Source organism: Scyliorhinus torazame, chromosome 12, assembly GCF_047496885.1.
Source record: "Scyliorhinus torazame isolate Kashiwa2021f chromosome 12, sScyTor2.1, whole genome shotgun sequence".
NCBI classification, from domain to species: domain Eukaryota; kingdom Metazoa; phylum Chordata; class Chondrichthyes; order Carcharhiniformes; family Scyliorhinidae; genus Scyliorhinus; species Scyliorhinus torazame.
This window is the reverse complement of record NC_092718.1, coordinates 167,907,364-167,927,005: the sequence shown is the minus strand read 5'-3', so window position 1 is coordinate 167,927,005 and position 19,642 is coordinate 167,907,364.

The following is a 19,642-nucleotide window of genomic DNA, read 5'->3' as shown; positions in this document are numbered from 1 at the left end:
GATTCCATCACACACTATCCAATATACAGAGTGATTCACTCACACAGTATCCAATACACAGAGTGATTCCATCGCAACCTATCCGATATACAGAGTGATTCCCTCACACACTATCCAATACGAAGAGTGATTCCCTCACAACCTATCCAATATACAGAGTGATTCACTCACACACTATCCAATACACAGAGTGATTCCCTCACAATCTATCCAATACGAAGAGTGATTCCCTCACACACTATCCAATACACAGAGTCGTTCCCTCACAACCTATCCAATATACAGAGTGATTAACTCACACACTATCCAATATACAGAGTGATTCCCTCACACACTATCCAATACCCAGAGTGATTCCCTCACACACTATCCAATATACAGAGTGATTCCCTCACACACTATCCAATATCCAGAGTGATTCCCTCACAAACTATCCAATACACAGAGTGATTCCCTCACACACTATCCAATATACAGAGTGATTCCCTCACACACTATCCAATATACAGAGTGATTCCCTCACCAACTATCCAATATACAGAGTGATTCCCTCACACACTATCCAATATACAGAGTGATTCCCTCACACACTTTCCATTATCCAGAGTGATTCCCTCACCCACTATCCAATACACAGAGTGATTCCCTCACACACTATCCAATACACAGAGTGATTCCCTCACAACATATCCGATATACAGAGTGATTCCCTCACACACTATCCAATACAAAGAGTGATTCCCTCACACACTATCCAATACACAGAGTGATTCCCTCACACACTATCTAATATCCATAGTGATTCGTTCGCACACTAATCAATATCCAGAGTAATTCCCTCACGCACTATCCAATATACAGAGTGATTCCATCACACACTATCCAAATCCAGAGTGATTCCCTCACACACTGTCCAATACACAGAGTGATTTCCTCACACACTATTCAATATACAGAGTGATTCCCTCACACACTATCCAATATACTGAGTGATTCCCTCACACACTATCCAATATACAGAGTGATTCCCTCACACACTATCCAATATACAGAGCGGTTCCCTCACACACTGTCCAATATACAGAGTGATTCACTCACACACTATCCAATACACAGAGTGATTCCCTCACAACCTATCCGATATACAGAGTGATTCCCTCACACACTATCCAATACAAAGAGTGATTCCCTCAAAACCTATCCAATATACAGAGTGATTCACTCACACACGATCCAATACACAGAGTGATTCCCTCACAACCTATCCAATATACAGAGTGATTCCCTCACACACTATCCAATACACAGAGTGATTCCCTCACACACTATTCAATATACAGAGTGATTCCCTCTCACACTATCCAATTCACAGAGTGATTCCCTCACACACTATCCAATACACAGATTGATTTCCTCACACACTATTCAATATCCAGAGTGATTCCCTCACACACTATCCAATATATAGAGTGATTCCGTCACAACCTATCCAATATACAGAGTGATTAACTCACACGCTATCCAATATACAGAGTGATTCCCTCACACACTATCCAATATCCAGAGTGATTCCCTCACACACTATCCAATATACAGAGTGATTCCCTCACAACCTATCCGATATACAGAGTGATTCCCTCACACACTATCCAATACAAAGAGTGATTCCCTCAAAACCTATCCAATATACAGAGTGATTCACTCACACACGATCCAATACACAGAGTGATTCCCTCACAACCTATCCAATATACAGAGTGATTCCCTCACACACTATCCAATACACAGAGTGATTCCCTCACACACTATTCAATATACAGAGTGATTCCCTCTCACACTATCCAATTCACAGAGTGATTCCCTCACACACTATCCAATACACAGATTGATTTCCTCACACACTATTCAATATCCAGAGTGATTCCCTCACACACTATCCAATATATAGAGTGATTCCGTCACAACCTATCCAATATACAGAGTGATTAACTCACACGCTATCCAATATACAGAGTGATTTCCTCACACACTATCCAATATCCAGAGTGATTCCCTCACACACTATCCAATATACAGAGTGATTCCCTCACACACTATCCAATATACAGAGTGATTCCCTCACACACTATCCAATAATCAGAGTGATTCCCTCACACACTATCCAATATCCAGAGTGATTCCCTCACACACTATCCAATATACAGAGTGATTCCCTCACACACTATCCAATATAGAGAGTGATTCCCTCACACCCTATCCATTATCCAGAGTGATTCCCTCACCCACTATCCAATACACAGAGTGATTCCCTCACACACTGTCCAATATACAGAGTGATTCACTCACACACTATCCAATACACAGAGTGATTCCCTCACTACCTATCCGATATACAGAGTGATTCAGTCACACACTATCCAATACACAGAGTGATTCCCTCACAACCTATCCAATATACAGAGTGAATCCCTCACACTCTATCCAATACACAGAGTGATTCCCTCACAAACTTTCCAATATACAGAGTGATTCCCTCACACACTATCCAATATACAGAGTGATTCACTCACACAGTATCCAATACACAGAGTGATTCCATCGCAACCTATCCGATATACAGAGTGATTCCCTCACACACTATCCAATACGAAGAGTGATTCCCTCACAACCTATCCAATATACAGAGTGATTCACTCACACACTATCCAATACACAGAGTGATTCCCTCACAATCTATCCAATACGAAGAGTGATTCCCTCACACACTATCCAATACACAGAGTCGTTCCCTCACAACCTATCCAATATACAGAGTGATTAACTCACACACTATCCAATATACAGAGTGATTCCCTCACACACTATCCAATACCCAGAGTGATTCCCTCACACACTATCCAATATACAGAGTGATTCCCTCACACACTATCCAATATCCAGAGTGATTCCCTCACAAACTATCCAATACACAGAGTGATTCCCTCACACACTATCCAATATACAGAGTGATTCCCTCACACACTATCCAATATACAGAGTGATTCCCTCACCAACTATCCAATATACAGAGTGATTCCCTCACACACTATCCAATATACAGAGTGATTCCCTCACACACTTTCCATTATCCAGAGTGATTCCCTCACCCACTATCCAATACACAGAGTGATTCCCTCACACACTATCCAATATACAGAGTGATTCACTCACACACTATCCAATACACAGAGTGATTCCCTCACAACATATCCGATATACAGAGTGATTCCCTCACACACTATCCAATACAAAGAGTGATTCCCTCACACACTATCCAATACACAGAGTGATTCCCTCACACACTATCTAATATCCATAGTGATTCGTTCGCACACTAATCAATATCCAGAGTGATTCCCTCACGCACTATCCAATATACAGAGTGATTCCATCACACACTATCCAAATCCAGAGTGATTCCCTCACACACTGTCCAATACACAGAGTGATTTCCTCACACACTATTCAATATACAGAGTGATTCCCTCACACACTATCCAATATACTGAGTGATTCCCTCACACACTATCCAATATACAGAGTGATTCCCTCACACACTATCCAATATACAGAGCGGTTCCCTCACACACTGTCCAATATACAGAGTGATTCACTCACACACTATCCAATACACAGAGTGATTCCCTCACAACCTATCCGATATACAGAGTTATTCCCTCGCACACTATCCAATACAAAGAGTGATTCCCTCAAAACCTATCCAATATACAGAGTGATTCACTCACACACGATCCAATACACAGAGTGATTCCCTCACAACCTATCCAATATACAGAGTGATTCCCTCACTCACTATCCAATACACAGAGTGATTCCCTCACACACTATTCAATATACAGAGTGATTCCCTCTCACACTATCCAATTCACAGAGTGATTCCCTCACACACTATCCAATACACAGATTGATTTCCTCACACACTATTCAATATCCAGAGTGATTCCCTCACACACTATCCAATATATAGAGTGATTCCGTCACAACCTATCCAATATACAGAGTGATTAACTCACACGCTATCCAATATACAGAGTGATTCCCTCACACACTATCCAATATCCAGAGTGATTCCCTCACACACTATCCAATATACAGAGTGATTCCCTCACACACTGTCCAATACACAGAGTGATTCCCTCACACACTATCCAATATACAGAGTGATTCCCTCACACACTATCCAATATACAGAGTGATTCCCTCACACACTATCCAATATCCAGAGTGATTCCCTCACACACTATCCAATATACAGAGTGATTCCCTCACACACTATCCAATATAGAGAGTGATTCCCTCACACCCTATCCATTATCCAGAGTGATTCCCTCACCCACTATCCAATACACAGAGTGATTCCCTCACACACTGTCCAATATACAGAGTGATTCACTCACACACTATCCAATACACAGAGTGATTCCCTCACAACCTATCCGATATACAGAGTGATTCAGTCACACACTTTCCAATACACAGAGTGATTCCCTCACAACCTATCCAATATACAGAGTGAATCCCTCACACACTATCCAATACACAGAGTGATTCCCTCACAAACTTTCCAATATACAGAGTGATTCCCTCACACACTATCCAATATACAGAGTGATTCCCTCACACACTATACAATATACAGAGTGATTCCCTCACACACTATCCAATATACAGAGTGATTCCCTCACACACTATCCAATACACAGAGTGATTCCCTCACAATCTATCCAATATACAGAGTGATTCCCTCACACACTGTCCAATATACAGAGTGATTCCCTCACAGACTATCCAATATACAGAGTGATTCCCTCACACACTATCCAATATACAGAGTGATTCCCTCACACACTATCCAATATACAGAGTGATTCCCTTACACACTATCCAATATACAGAGTGATTCCCTCACACACTATCCAATATCCAGAGTGATTCCCTCACACACTATCCAATATACAGAGTGATTCCCTCACACACTATCCAATATACAGAGTGATTCCCTCACACACTATCCATTATCCAGAGTGATTCCCTCACCCACTATCCAATACACAGAGTGATTCCCTCACACACTATCCAATATGCAGAGTGATTCACTCACACACTATCCAATACACAGAGTGATTCCCTCGCAACCTATCCGATATAGAGAGTGATTCCCTCACACACTATCCAATACGAAGAGTGATTCCCTCACAACCTATCCAATATACAGAGTGATTCACTCACACACTATCCAATACACAGAGTGATTCCCTCACAATCTATCCAATATACAGAGTGATTCCCTCACACACTATCCAATACACAGAGTGATTCCCTCACAATCTATCCAATATACAGAGTGATTCCCTCACACACTATCCAATACACAGAGTGATTCCCTCACAATCTATCCAATATACAGAGTGATTCCCTCACACACTATCCAATACACAGAGTGATTCCCTCACACACTATCCAGTATACAGAGTGATTCCCTCACACACTATCCAATAGACAGAGTGATTCCCTCACACACTATCCACTATCCAGAGTGATTCCATCACACACTATCCAATACACAGATTGATTCCCTCACAACCCATCCAATATACAGAGTGATTCCCTCACACACTATCCAATACACAGAGTGATTCCCTCACAGACTATCCAATATACAGAGTGATTCCCTCACACACTATCCAATACACAGAGTGATTCCCTCACACACTATCCAATATACAGAGTGATTCCCTCACACACTATCCAATATCCAGAGTGATTCCCTCACACACTATCCAATATACAGAGTGATTCCCTCACACACTGTCCAATACACAGAGTGATTCCCTCACACACTATCCAATATACAGAGTGATTCCCTCACACACTATCCAATATACAGTGTGATTCCCTCACACACTATCCAATATCCAGAGTGATTCCCTCACACACTATCCAATATACAGAGTGATTCCCTCACACACTATCCAATATAGAGAGTGATTCCCTCACACCCTATCCATTATCCAGAGTGATTCCCTCACCCACTATCCAATACACAGAGTGATTCCCTCACACACTGTCCAATATACAGAGTGATTCACTCACACACTATCCAATACACAGAGTGATTCCCTCACACACTATCCAATATACAGAGTGATTCCCTCACACACTATCCAATATACAGAGTGATTCCCTCACACACTATCCAATATCCAGAGTGATTCCCTCACACACTATCCAATACACAGAGTGATTCCCTCACAACCCATCCAATATACAGAGTGATTCCCTCACACACTATCCAATACACAGAGTCGTTCCCTCACAACCTATCCAATACACAGAGGGATTAACTTACACAATATCCAATATACAGAGTGATTCCCTCACACACTATCCAATATCCAGAGTGATTCCCTCACACACTATCCAATATACAGAGTGATTCCCTCACACACTATCCAATATCCAGATTGATTCCCTCACACACTATCCAATACACAGAGTGATTCCCTCACACACTATCCAATATAGAGAGTGATTCCCTCACACACTATCCAATATACTGAGTGATTCCCTCACACACTATCCAATATCCAGAGTGATTCCCTCACACACTATCCAATATACAGAGTGATTCCCTCACACACTATCCAATATACAGAGTGATTCCCTCACACACTATCCATTATCCAGAGTGATTCCCTGACCCACTATCCAATACACAGAGTGATTCCATCACACACTATCCAATATACAGAGTGATTCACTCACACAGTATCCAATACACAGAGTGATTCCATCGCAACCTATCCGATATACAGAGTGATTCCCTCACACACTATCCAATACGAAGAGTGATTCCCTCACAACCTATCCAATATACAGAGTGATTCACTCACACACTATCCAATACACAGAGTGATTCCCTCACAATCTATCCAATACGAAGAGTGATTCCCTCACACACTATCCAATACACAGAGTCGTTCCCTCACAACCTATCCAATATACAGAGTGATTAACTCACACACTATCCAATATACAGAGTGATTCCCTCACACACTATCCAATACCCAGAGTGATTCCCTCACACACTATCCAATATACAGAGTGATTCCCTCACACACTATCCAATATCCAGAGTGATTCCCTCACAAACTATCCAATACACAGAGTGATTCCCTCACACACTATCCAATATACAGAGTGATTCCCTCACACACTATCCAATATACAGAGTGATTCCCTCACCAACTATCCAATATACAGAGTGATTCCCTCACACACTATCCAATATACAGAGTGATTCCCTCACACACTTTCCATTATCCAGAGTGATTCCCTCACCCACTATCCAATACACAGAGTGATTCCCTCACACACTATCCAATATACAGAGTGATTCACTCACACACTATCCAATACACAGAGTGATTCCCTCACAACATATCCGATATACAGAGTGATTCCCTCACACACTATCCAATACAAAGAGTGATTCCCTCACACACTATCCAATACACAGAGTGATTCCCTCACACACTATCTAATATCCATAGTGATTCGTTCGCACACTAATCAATATCCAGAGTAATTCCCTCACGCACTATCCAATATACAGAGTGATTCCATCACACACTATCCAAATCCAGAGTGATTCCCTCACACACTGTCCAATACACAGAGTGATTTCCTCACACACTATTCAATATACAGAGTGATTCCCTCACACACTATCCAATATACTGAGTGATTCCCTCACACACTATCCAATATACAGAGTGATTCCCTCACACACTATCCAATATACAGAGCGGTTCCCTCACACACTGTCCAATATACAGAGTGATTCACTCACACACTATCCAATACACAGAGTGATTCCCTCACAACCTATCCGATATACAGAGTGATTCCCTCACACACTATCCAATACAAAGAGTGATTCCCTCAAAACCTATCCAATATACAGAGTGATTCACTCACACACGATCCAATACACAGAGTGATTCCCTCACAACCTATCCAATATACAGAGTGATTCCCTCACACACTATCCAATACACAGAGTGATTCCCTCACACACTATTCAATATACAGAGTGATTCCCTCTCACACTATCCAATTCACAGAGTGATTCCCTCACACACTATCCAATACACAGATTGATTTCCTCACACACTATTCAATATCCAGAGTGATTCCCTCACACACTATCCAATATATAGAGTGATTCCGTCACAACCTATCCAATATACAGAGTGATTAACTCACACGCTATCCAATATACAGAGTGATTCCCTCACACACTATCCAATATCCAGAGTGATTCCCTCACACACTATCCAATATACAGAGTGATTCCCTCACACACTGTCCAATACACAGAGTGATTCCCTCACACACTATCCAATATACAGAGTGATTCCCTCACACACTATCCAATAATCAGAGTGATTCCCTCACACACTATCCAATATCCAGAGTGATTCCCTCACACACTATCCAATATACAGAGTGATTCCCTCACACACTATCCAATATAGAGAGTGATTCCCTCACACCCTATCCATTATCCAGAGTGATTCCCTCACCCACTATCCAATACACAGAGTGATTCCCTCACACACTGTCCAATATACAGAGTGATTCACTCACACACTATCCAATACACAGAGTGATTCCCTCACTACCTATCCGATATACAGAGTGATTCAGTCACACACTATCCAATACACAGAGTGATTCCCTCACAACCTATCCAATATACAGAGTGAATCCCTCACACACTATCCAATACACAGAGTGATTCCCTCACAAACTTTCCAATATACAGAGTGATTCCCTCACACACTATCCAATATACAGAGTGATTCACTCACACAGTATCCAATACACAGAGTGATTCCATCGCAACCTATCCGATATACAGAGTGATTCCCTCACACACTATCCAATACGAAGAGTGATTCCCTCACAACCTATCCAATATACAGAGTGATTCACTCACACACTATCCAATACACAGAGTGATTCCCTCACAATCTATCCAATACGAAGAGTGATTCCCTCACACACTATCCAATACACAGAGTCGTTCCCTCACAACCTATCCAATATACAGAGTGATTAACTCACACACTATCCAATATACAGAGTGATTCCCTCACACACTATCCAACACCCAGAGTGATTCCCTCACACACTATCCAATATACAGAGTGATTCCCTCACACACTATCCAATATCCAGAGTGATTCCCTCACAAACTATCCAATACACAGAGTGATTCCCTCACACACTATCCAATATACAGAGTGATTCCCTCACACACTATCCAATATACAGAGTGATTCCCTCACCAACTATCCAATATACAGAGTGATTCCCTCACACACTATCCAATATACAGAGTGATTCCCTCACACACTTTCCATTATCCAGAGTGATTCCCTCACCCACTATCCAATACACAGAGTGATTCCCTCACACACTATCCAATATACAGAGTGATTCACTCACACACTATCCAATACACAGAGTGATTCCCTCACAACATATCCGATATACAGAGTGATTCCCTCACACACTATCCAATACAAAGAGTGATTCCCTCACACACTATCCAATACACAGAGTGATTCCCTTACACACTATCTAATATCCATAGTGATTCGTTCGCACACTAATCAATATCCAGAGTGATTCCCTCACGCACTATCCAATATACAGAGTGATTCCATCACACACTATCCAAATCCAGAGTGATTCCCTCACACACTGTCCAATACACAGAGTGATTTCCTCACACACTATTCAATATACAGAGTGATTCCCTCACACACTATCCAATATACTGAGTGATTCCCTCACACACTATCCAATATACAGAGTGATTCCCTCACACACTATCCAATATACAGAGCGGTTCCCTGAAACACTGTCCAATATACAGAGTGATTCACTCACACACTATCCAATACACAGAGTGATTCCCTCACAACCTATCCGATATACAGAGTGATTCCCTCGCACACTATCCAATACAAAGAGTGATTCCCTCAAAACCTATCCAATATACAGAGTGATTCACTCACACACGATCCAATACACAGAGTGATTCCCTCACAACCTATCCAATATACAGAGTGATTCCCTCACACACTATCCAATACACAGAGTGATTCCCTCACACACTATTCAATATACAGAGTGATTCCCTCTCACACTATCCAATTCACAGAGTGATTCCCTCACACACTATCCAATACACAGATTGATTTCCTCACACACTATTCAATATCCAGAGTGATTCCCTCACACACTATCCAATATATAGAGTGATTCCGTCACAACCTATCCAATATACAGAGTGATTAACTCACACGCTATCCAATATACAGAGTGATTCCCTCACACACTATCCAATATCCAGAGTGATTCCCTCACACACTATCCAATATACAGAGTGATTCCCTCACACACTGTCCAATACACAGAGTGATTCCCTCACACACTATCCAATATACAGAGTGATTCCCTCACACACTATCCAATATACAGAGTGATTCCCTCACACACTATCCAATATCCAGAGTGATTCCCTCACACACTATCCAATATACAGAGTGATTCCCTCACACACTATCCAATATAGAGAGTGATTCCCTCACACCCTATCCATTATCCAGAGTGATTCCCTCACCCACTATCCAATACACAGAGTGATTCCCTCACACACTGTCCAATATACAGAGTGATTCACTCACACACTATCCAATACACAGAGTGATTCCCTCACAACCTATCCGATATACAGAGTGATTCAGTCACACACTTTCCAATACACAGAGTGATTCCCTCACAACCTATCCAATATACAGAGTGAATCCCTCACACACTATCCAATACACAGAGTGATTCCCTCACAAACTTTCCAATATACAGAGTGATTCCCTCACACACTATCCAATATACAGAGTGATTCCCTCACACACTATACAATATACAGAGTGATTCCCTCACACACTATCCAATATACAGAGTGATTCCCTCACACACTATCCAATACACAGAGTGATTCCCTCACAATCTATCCAATATACAGAGTGATTCCCTCACACACTGTCCAATATACAGAGTGATTCCCTCACAGACTATCCAATATACAGAGTGATTCCCTCACACACTATCCAATATACAGAGTGATTCCCTCACACACTATCCAATATACAGAGTGATTCCCTTACACACTATCCAATATACAGAGTGATTCCCTCACACACTATCCAATATCCAGAGTGATTCCCTCACACACTATCCAATATACAGAGTGATTCCCTCACACACTATCCAATATACAGAGTGATTCCCTCACACACTATCCATTATCCAGAGTGATTCCCTCACCCACTATCCAATACACAGAGTGATTCCCTCACACACTATCCAATATGCAGAGTGATTCACTCACACACTATCCAATACACAGAGTGATTCCCTCGCAACCTATCCGATATAGAGAGTGATTCCCTCACACACTATCCAATACGAAGAGTGATTCCCTCACAACCTAACCAATATACAGAGTGATTCACTCACACACTATCCAATACACAGAGTGATTCCCTCACAATCTATCCAATATACAGAGTGATTCCCTCACACACTATCCAATACACAGAGTGATTCCCTCACAATCTATCCAATATACAGAGTGATTCCCTCACACACTATCCAATACACAGAGTGATTCCCTCACAATCTATCCAATATACAGAGTGATTCCCTCACACACTATCCAATACACAGAGTGATTCCCTCACACACTATCCAGTATACAGAGTGATTCCCTCACACACTATCCAATATACAGAGTGATTCCCTCACACACTATCCACTATCCAGAGTGATTCCATCACACACTATCCAATACACAGATTGATTCCCTCACAACCCATCCAATATACAGAGTGATTCCCTCACACACTATCCAATACACAGAGTGATTCCCTCACAGACTATCCAATATACAGAGTGATTCCCTCACACACTATCCAATACACAGAGTGATTCCCTCACACACTATCCAATATACAGAGTGATTCCCTCACACACTATCCAATATACAGAGTGATTCCCTCACACACTATCCAATTTACAGAGTGATTCCCTCACACACTATCCAATATACAGAGTGATTCCCTCACACACTATCCAATACACAGAGTGATTCCCTCACACACTATCCAATACACAGAGTGATTCACTCACGCACTATCCAATACACAGATTGATTCCCTCACAACCTATCCGATATACAGAGTGATTCCCCCACACACTATCCAATACAAAGAGTGATTCCCTCACACACTATCCAATACACAGAGTGATTCCCTCACACACTATCCAATATCCATAGTGATTCCTTCGCACACTAATCAATATCCAGAGTGATTCCCTCACGCACTATCCAATATACAGGGTGATTCCATCACACACTATCCAAATCCAGAGTGATTCCCTCACACACTGTCCAATACACAGAGTGATTTCCTCACACACTATTCAAGAAACAGAGTGATTCCCTCACACACTATCCAATATACTGAGTGATTCCCTCACACACTATCCAATATACAGAGTGATTCCCTCACACACTATCCAATATCCAGAGTGATTCACTCAAACACTATACTATATCCAGAGTGATTCCCTCACACACTGTCCAATACACAGAGTGATTTCCTCACACACTATTCAGTATACAGAGTGATTCCCTCACACACTATCCAATATACAGAGTGATTCCCTCACACACTATCCAATATACAGAGCGGTTCCCTCACACACTGTCCAATATACAGAGTGATTCCCACACACACTATCCAATATACAGAGTGATTCCCTCACACACTGTCCAATATACAGAGTGATTCCCTCGCACACTGTCCACTATACAGAGTGATTCCCTCACACACTATCCTATATCCAGAGTGATTCCCTCACACACTATCCAATATACAGAGTGATTCCCTCGCACACTGTCCAATATACAGAGTGATTCCCTCACACACTATCCTGTATCCAGAGTGATTCCCTCACACACTATCCAATATCCAGAGTGATTCCCTCACACACTATCCAATATACAGAGTGATTCCCTCACACACTATCCAATATACAGAGTGATTCCCTTACACACTATCCAATATACAGAGTGATTCCCTCACACACTATCCAATATCCAGAGTGATTCCCTCACACACTATCCAATATACAGAGTGATTCCCTCACACACTATCCAATATACAGAGTGATTCCCTCACACACTATCCATTATCCAGAGTGATTCCCTCACCCACTATCCAATACACAGAGTGATTCCCTCACACACTATCCAATATGCAGAGTGATTCACTCACACACTATCCAATACACAGAGTGATTCCCTCGCAACCTATCCGATATAGAGAGTGATTCCCTCACACACTATCCAATACGAAGAGTGATTCCCTCACAACCTATCCAATATACAGAGTGATTCACTCACACACTATCCAATACACAGAGTGATTCCCTCACAATCTATCCAATATACAGAGTGATTCCCTCACACACTATCCAATACACAGAGTGATTCCCTCACAATCTATCCAATATACAGAGTGATTCCCTCACACACTATCCAATACACAGAGTGATTCCCTCACAATCTATCCAATATACAGAGTGATTCCCTCACACACTATCCAATACACAGAGTGATTCCCTCACACACTATCCAGTATACAGAGTGATTCCCTCACACACTATCCAATATACAGAGTGATTCCCTCACACACTATCCACTATCCAGAGTGATTCCCTCACACACTATCCAATACACAGATTGATTCCCTCACAACCCATCCAATATACAGAGTGATTCCCTCACACACTATCCAATACACAGAGTCGTTCCCTCACAACCTATCCAATATACAGAGTGATTAACTCACACACTATCCAATATCCAGAGTGATTCCCTCACACACTATCCAATACACAGAGTGATTCCCTCACACACTATCCAATATACAGAGTGATTCCCTCACACACTATCCAATATACAGAGTGATTCCCTCACACACTATCCAATATCCAGAGTGATTCCCTCACACACTATCCAATATACAGAGTGATTCCCTCACACACTATCCAATATACAGAGTGATTCCCTCACACACTATCCATTATCCAGAGTGATTCACTCACCCACTATCCAATACACAGAGTGATTCCCTCACACACTATCCAATATACAGAGTGATTCACTCACACACTATCCAATACACAGAGTGATTCCCTCACAACCTATCCGATATACAGAGTGATTCCCTCACACACTATCCAATACAAAGAGTGATTCCCTCACAACCTATCCAATATACAGAGTGATTCACTCACACACGATCCAATACACAGAATGATTCCCTCACAACCTATCCAATATACAGAGTTATTCCCTCACACACTATCCAATACACAGAGTGATTCCCTCACACACTATTCAATATACAGAGTGATTCCCTCTCACACTATCCAATTCACAGAGTGATTCCCTCACACACTATCCAATACACAGATTGATTCCCTCACACACTATCCAATATACAGAGTGATTCCCTCACAACCTTTCCAATATACAGAGTGATTCCCTCACACACTGTCCAATACACAGAGTGATTCCCTCACACACTATCCAATATACAGAGTGATTCCCTCACACACTATCCAATATACAGAGTGATTCCCTCACACACTATCCAATGTACAGAGTGATTCCCTCACACACTATCCAATATACAGAGTGATTCCCTCACACACTATCCAATATAGAGAGTGATTCCCTCACACCCTATCCATTATCCAGAGTGATTCCCTCACCCACTATCCAATACACAGAGTGATTCCCTCACACACTGACCAATATACAGAGTGATTCACTCACACACTATCCAATACACAGAGTGATTCCCTCACAACCTATCCGATATACAGAGTGATTCACTCACACACTATCCAATACACAGAGTGATTCCCTCACAACCTATCCAATATTCAGAGTGAATCCCTCACACACTATCCAATACACAGAGTGATTCCCTCACAACCTTTCCAATATACAGAGTGATTCCCTCACACACTATCCAATATACAGAGTGATTCCCTCACACACTGTCCAATACACAGAGTGATTTCCTCACACACTATTCAATATACAGCGTGATTCCCTCACACACTATCCAATATACTGAGTGATTCCCTCACACACTATCCAATATACAGAGTGATTCCCTCACACACTATCCAATATCCAGAGTGATTCATTCAAACACTATACTATATCCAGAGTGATTCCCTCACCCACTGTCCAATACAAAGAGTGATTTCCTCACACACTATTCAATATACAGAGTGATTCCCTCACACACTATCCAATATACAGAGTGATTCCCTCACACACTATCCAATATACAGAGCGGTTCCCTCACACACTGTCCAATATACAGAGTGATTACCTCACACACTATCCAATATACAGAGTGATTCCCTCACACACTGTCCAATATACAGAGTGATTCCCTCACACACTGTCCAATATACAGAGTGATTCGTCACACACTATCCAATATACAGAGTTATTCCCTCACACACTATCCAATATACAGAGTGATTCCCTCACACACTATCCAATACACAGAGTGATTCCCTCACACACTATCCAATATACAGAGTGATTCCCTCACACACTATCCAATATACAGAGTGATTCCCTCACACACTATCCAATATCCAGAGTGATTCCCTCACACACTATCCAATACACAGAGTGATTCCCTCACAACCCATCCAATATACAGAGTGATTCCCTCACACACTATCCAATACACAGAGTCGTTCCCTCACAACCTATCCAATATACAGAGTGATTAACTCACACACTATCCAATATCCAGAGTGATTCCCTCACACACTATCCAATACACAGAGTGATTCCCTCACACACTATCCAATATACAGAGTGATTCCCTCACCCACTATCCAAAATACAGAGTGATTCCCTCACACACTATCCAATATCCAGAGTGATTCCCTCACACACTATCCAATATACAGAGTGATTCCCTCACACACTATCCAATATACAGAGTGATTCCCTCACACACTATCCATTATCCAGAGTGATTCACTCACCCACTTTCCAATACACAGAGTGATTCCCTCACACACTATCCAATATACAGAGTGATTCCCTCTCACACTATCCAATTCACAGAGTGATTCCCTCACACACTATCCAATACACAGATTGATTTCCTCACACACTATTCAATATCCAGAGTGATTCCCTCACACACTATCCAATATACAGAGTGATTCCCTCACAACCTATCCAATATACAGAGTGATTAACTCACACACTATCCAATATACAGAGTGATTCCCTCACACACTATCCAATATCCAGAGTGATTCCCTCACACACTATCCAATATACAGAGTGATTCCCTCACACACTGTCCAATACACAGAGTGATTCCCTCACACACTATCCAATATACAGAGTGATTCCCTCACACACTATCCAATATACAGAGTGATTCCCTCACACACTATCCAATATACAGAGTGATTCCCTCACACACTATCCAATATACAGAGTGATTCCCTCACACACTATCCAATATAGAGAGTGATTCCCTCACACCCTATCCATTATCCAGAGTGATTCCCTCACCCACTATCCAATACACAGAGTGATTCCCTCACACACTGTCCAATATACAGAGTGATTCACTCACATACTATCCAATACACAGAGTGATTCCCTCACAACCTATCCGATATACAGAGTGATTCACTCACACACTATCCAATACACAGAGTGATTCCCTCACAACCTATCCAATATACAGAGTGAATCCCTCACACACTATCCAATACACAGAGTGATTCCCTCGCAACCTTTCCAATATACAGAGTGATTCCCTCACACACTATCCAATATACAGAGTGATTCCCTCACACACTATCCAATACACAGACTGATTCCCTCACAATCTATCCAATATACAGAGTGATTCCCTCACACACTGTCCAATATACAGAGTGATTCCCTCACAGACTATCCAATATACAGAATGATTCACTCACACACTATCCAATATACAGAGTGATTCCCTCACACACTATCCAATATACAGAGTGATTCCCTCACACACTATCCATTATCCAGAGTGATTCCCTCACCCACTATCCAATACACAGAGTGATTCCCTCACACACGATCCAATATACAGAGTGATTCCCTCACACACTATCCAATACACAGACTGATTCCCTCACAATCTATCCAATATACAGAGTGATTCCCTCACACACTATCCAATACACAGAGTGATTCCCTCACACACTATCCAATATCCATAGTGATTCCTTCGCACACTAATCAATATCCAGAGTGATTCCCTCACCCACTATCCAATACACAGAGTGATTCCCTCACACACTATCCAATATACAGAGTGATTCACTCACACACTATCCAATACACAGAGTGATTCCCTCACAACCTATCCGATATACAGAGTGATTCCCTCACACACTATCCAATACAAAGAGTGATTCCCTCACAACCTATCCAATATACAGAGTAATCACTCACACACGATCCAATACACAGAATGATTCCCTCACAACCTATCCAATATACAGAGTTATTCCCTCACACACTATCCAATACACAGAGTGATTCCCTCACACACTATTCAATATACAGAGTGATTCCCTCTCACACTATCCAATTCACAGAGTGATTCCCTCACACACTATCCAATACACAGATTGATTCCCTCACACACTATCCAATATACAGAGTGATTCCCTCACAACCTATCCAATATACAGAGTGATTAACTCACACACTATCCAATATACAGAGTGATTCCCTCACACACTATCCAATATCCAGAGTGATTCCCTCACACACTATCCAATATACAGAGTGATTCCCTCACACACTGTCCAATACACAGAGTGATTCCCTCACACACTATCCAATATACAGAGTGATTCCCTCACACACTATCCAATATACAGAGTGATTCCCTCACACACTATCCAATGTACAGAGTGATTCCCTCACACACTATCCAATATACAGAGTGATTCCCTCACACACTATCCAATATAGAGAGTGATTCCCTCACACCCTATCCATTATCCAGAGTGATTCCCTCACCCACTATCCAATACACAGAGTGATTCCCTCACACACTGTCCAATATACAGAGTGATTCACTCACACACTATCCAATACACAGAGTGATTCCCTCACAACCTATCCGATATACAGAGTGATTCACTCACACACTATCCAATACACAGAGTGATTCCCTCACAACCTATCCAATATTCAGAGTGAATCCCTCACACACTATCCAATACACAGAGTGATTCCCTCACAACCTTTCCAATATACAGAGTGATTCCCTCACACACTATCCAATATACAGAGTGATTCCCTCACACACTGTCCAATACACAGAGTGATTTCCTCACACACTATTCAATATACAGCGTGATTCCCTCACACACTATCCAATATACTGAGTGATTCCCTCACACACTATCCAATATACAGAGTGATTCCCTCACACACTATCCAATATCCAGAGTGATTCATTCAAACACTATACTATATCCAGAGTGATTCCCTCACCCACTGTCCAATACAAAGAGTGATTTCCTCACACACTATTCAATATACAGAGTGATTCCCTCACACACTATCCAATATACAGAGTGATTCCCTCACACACTATCCAATATACAGAGCGGATCCCTCACACACTGTCCAATATACAGAGTGATTCCCTCACACACTATCCAATATACAGAGTGATTCCCTCACACACTGTCCAATATACAGAGTGATTCCCTCACACACTGTCCAATATACAGAGTGATTCCCTCACACACTATCCAATATACAGAGTTATTCCCTCACACACTATCCAATATACAGAGTGATTCCCTCACACACTATCCAATACACAGAGTGATTCCCTCACACACTATCCAATATACAGAGTGATTCCCTCACACACTATCCAATATACAGAGTGATTCCCTCACACACTATCCAATATCCAGAGTGATTCCCTCACACACTATCCAATACACAGAGTGATTCCCTCACAACCCATCCAATATACAGAGTGATTCCCTCACACACTATCCAATACACAGAGTCGTTCCCTCACAACCTATCCAATATACAGAGTGATTAACTCACACACTATCCAATATCCAGAGTGATTCCCTCACACACTATCCAATACACAGAGTGATTCCCTCACACACTATCCAATATACAGAGTGATTCCCTCACACACTATCCAAAATACAGAGTGATTCCCTCACACACTATCCAATATCCAGAGTGATTCCCTCACACACTATCCAATATACAGAGTGATTCCCTCACACACTCTCCAATATACAGAGTGATTCCCTCACACACTATCCATTATCCAGAGTG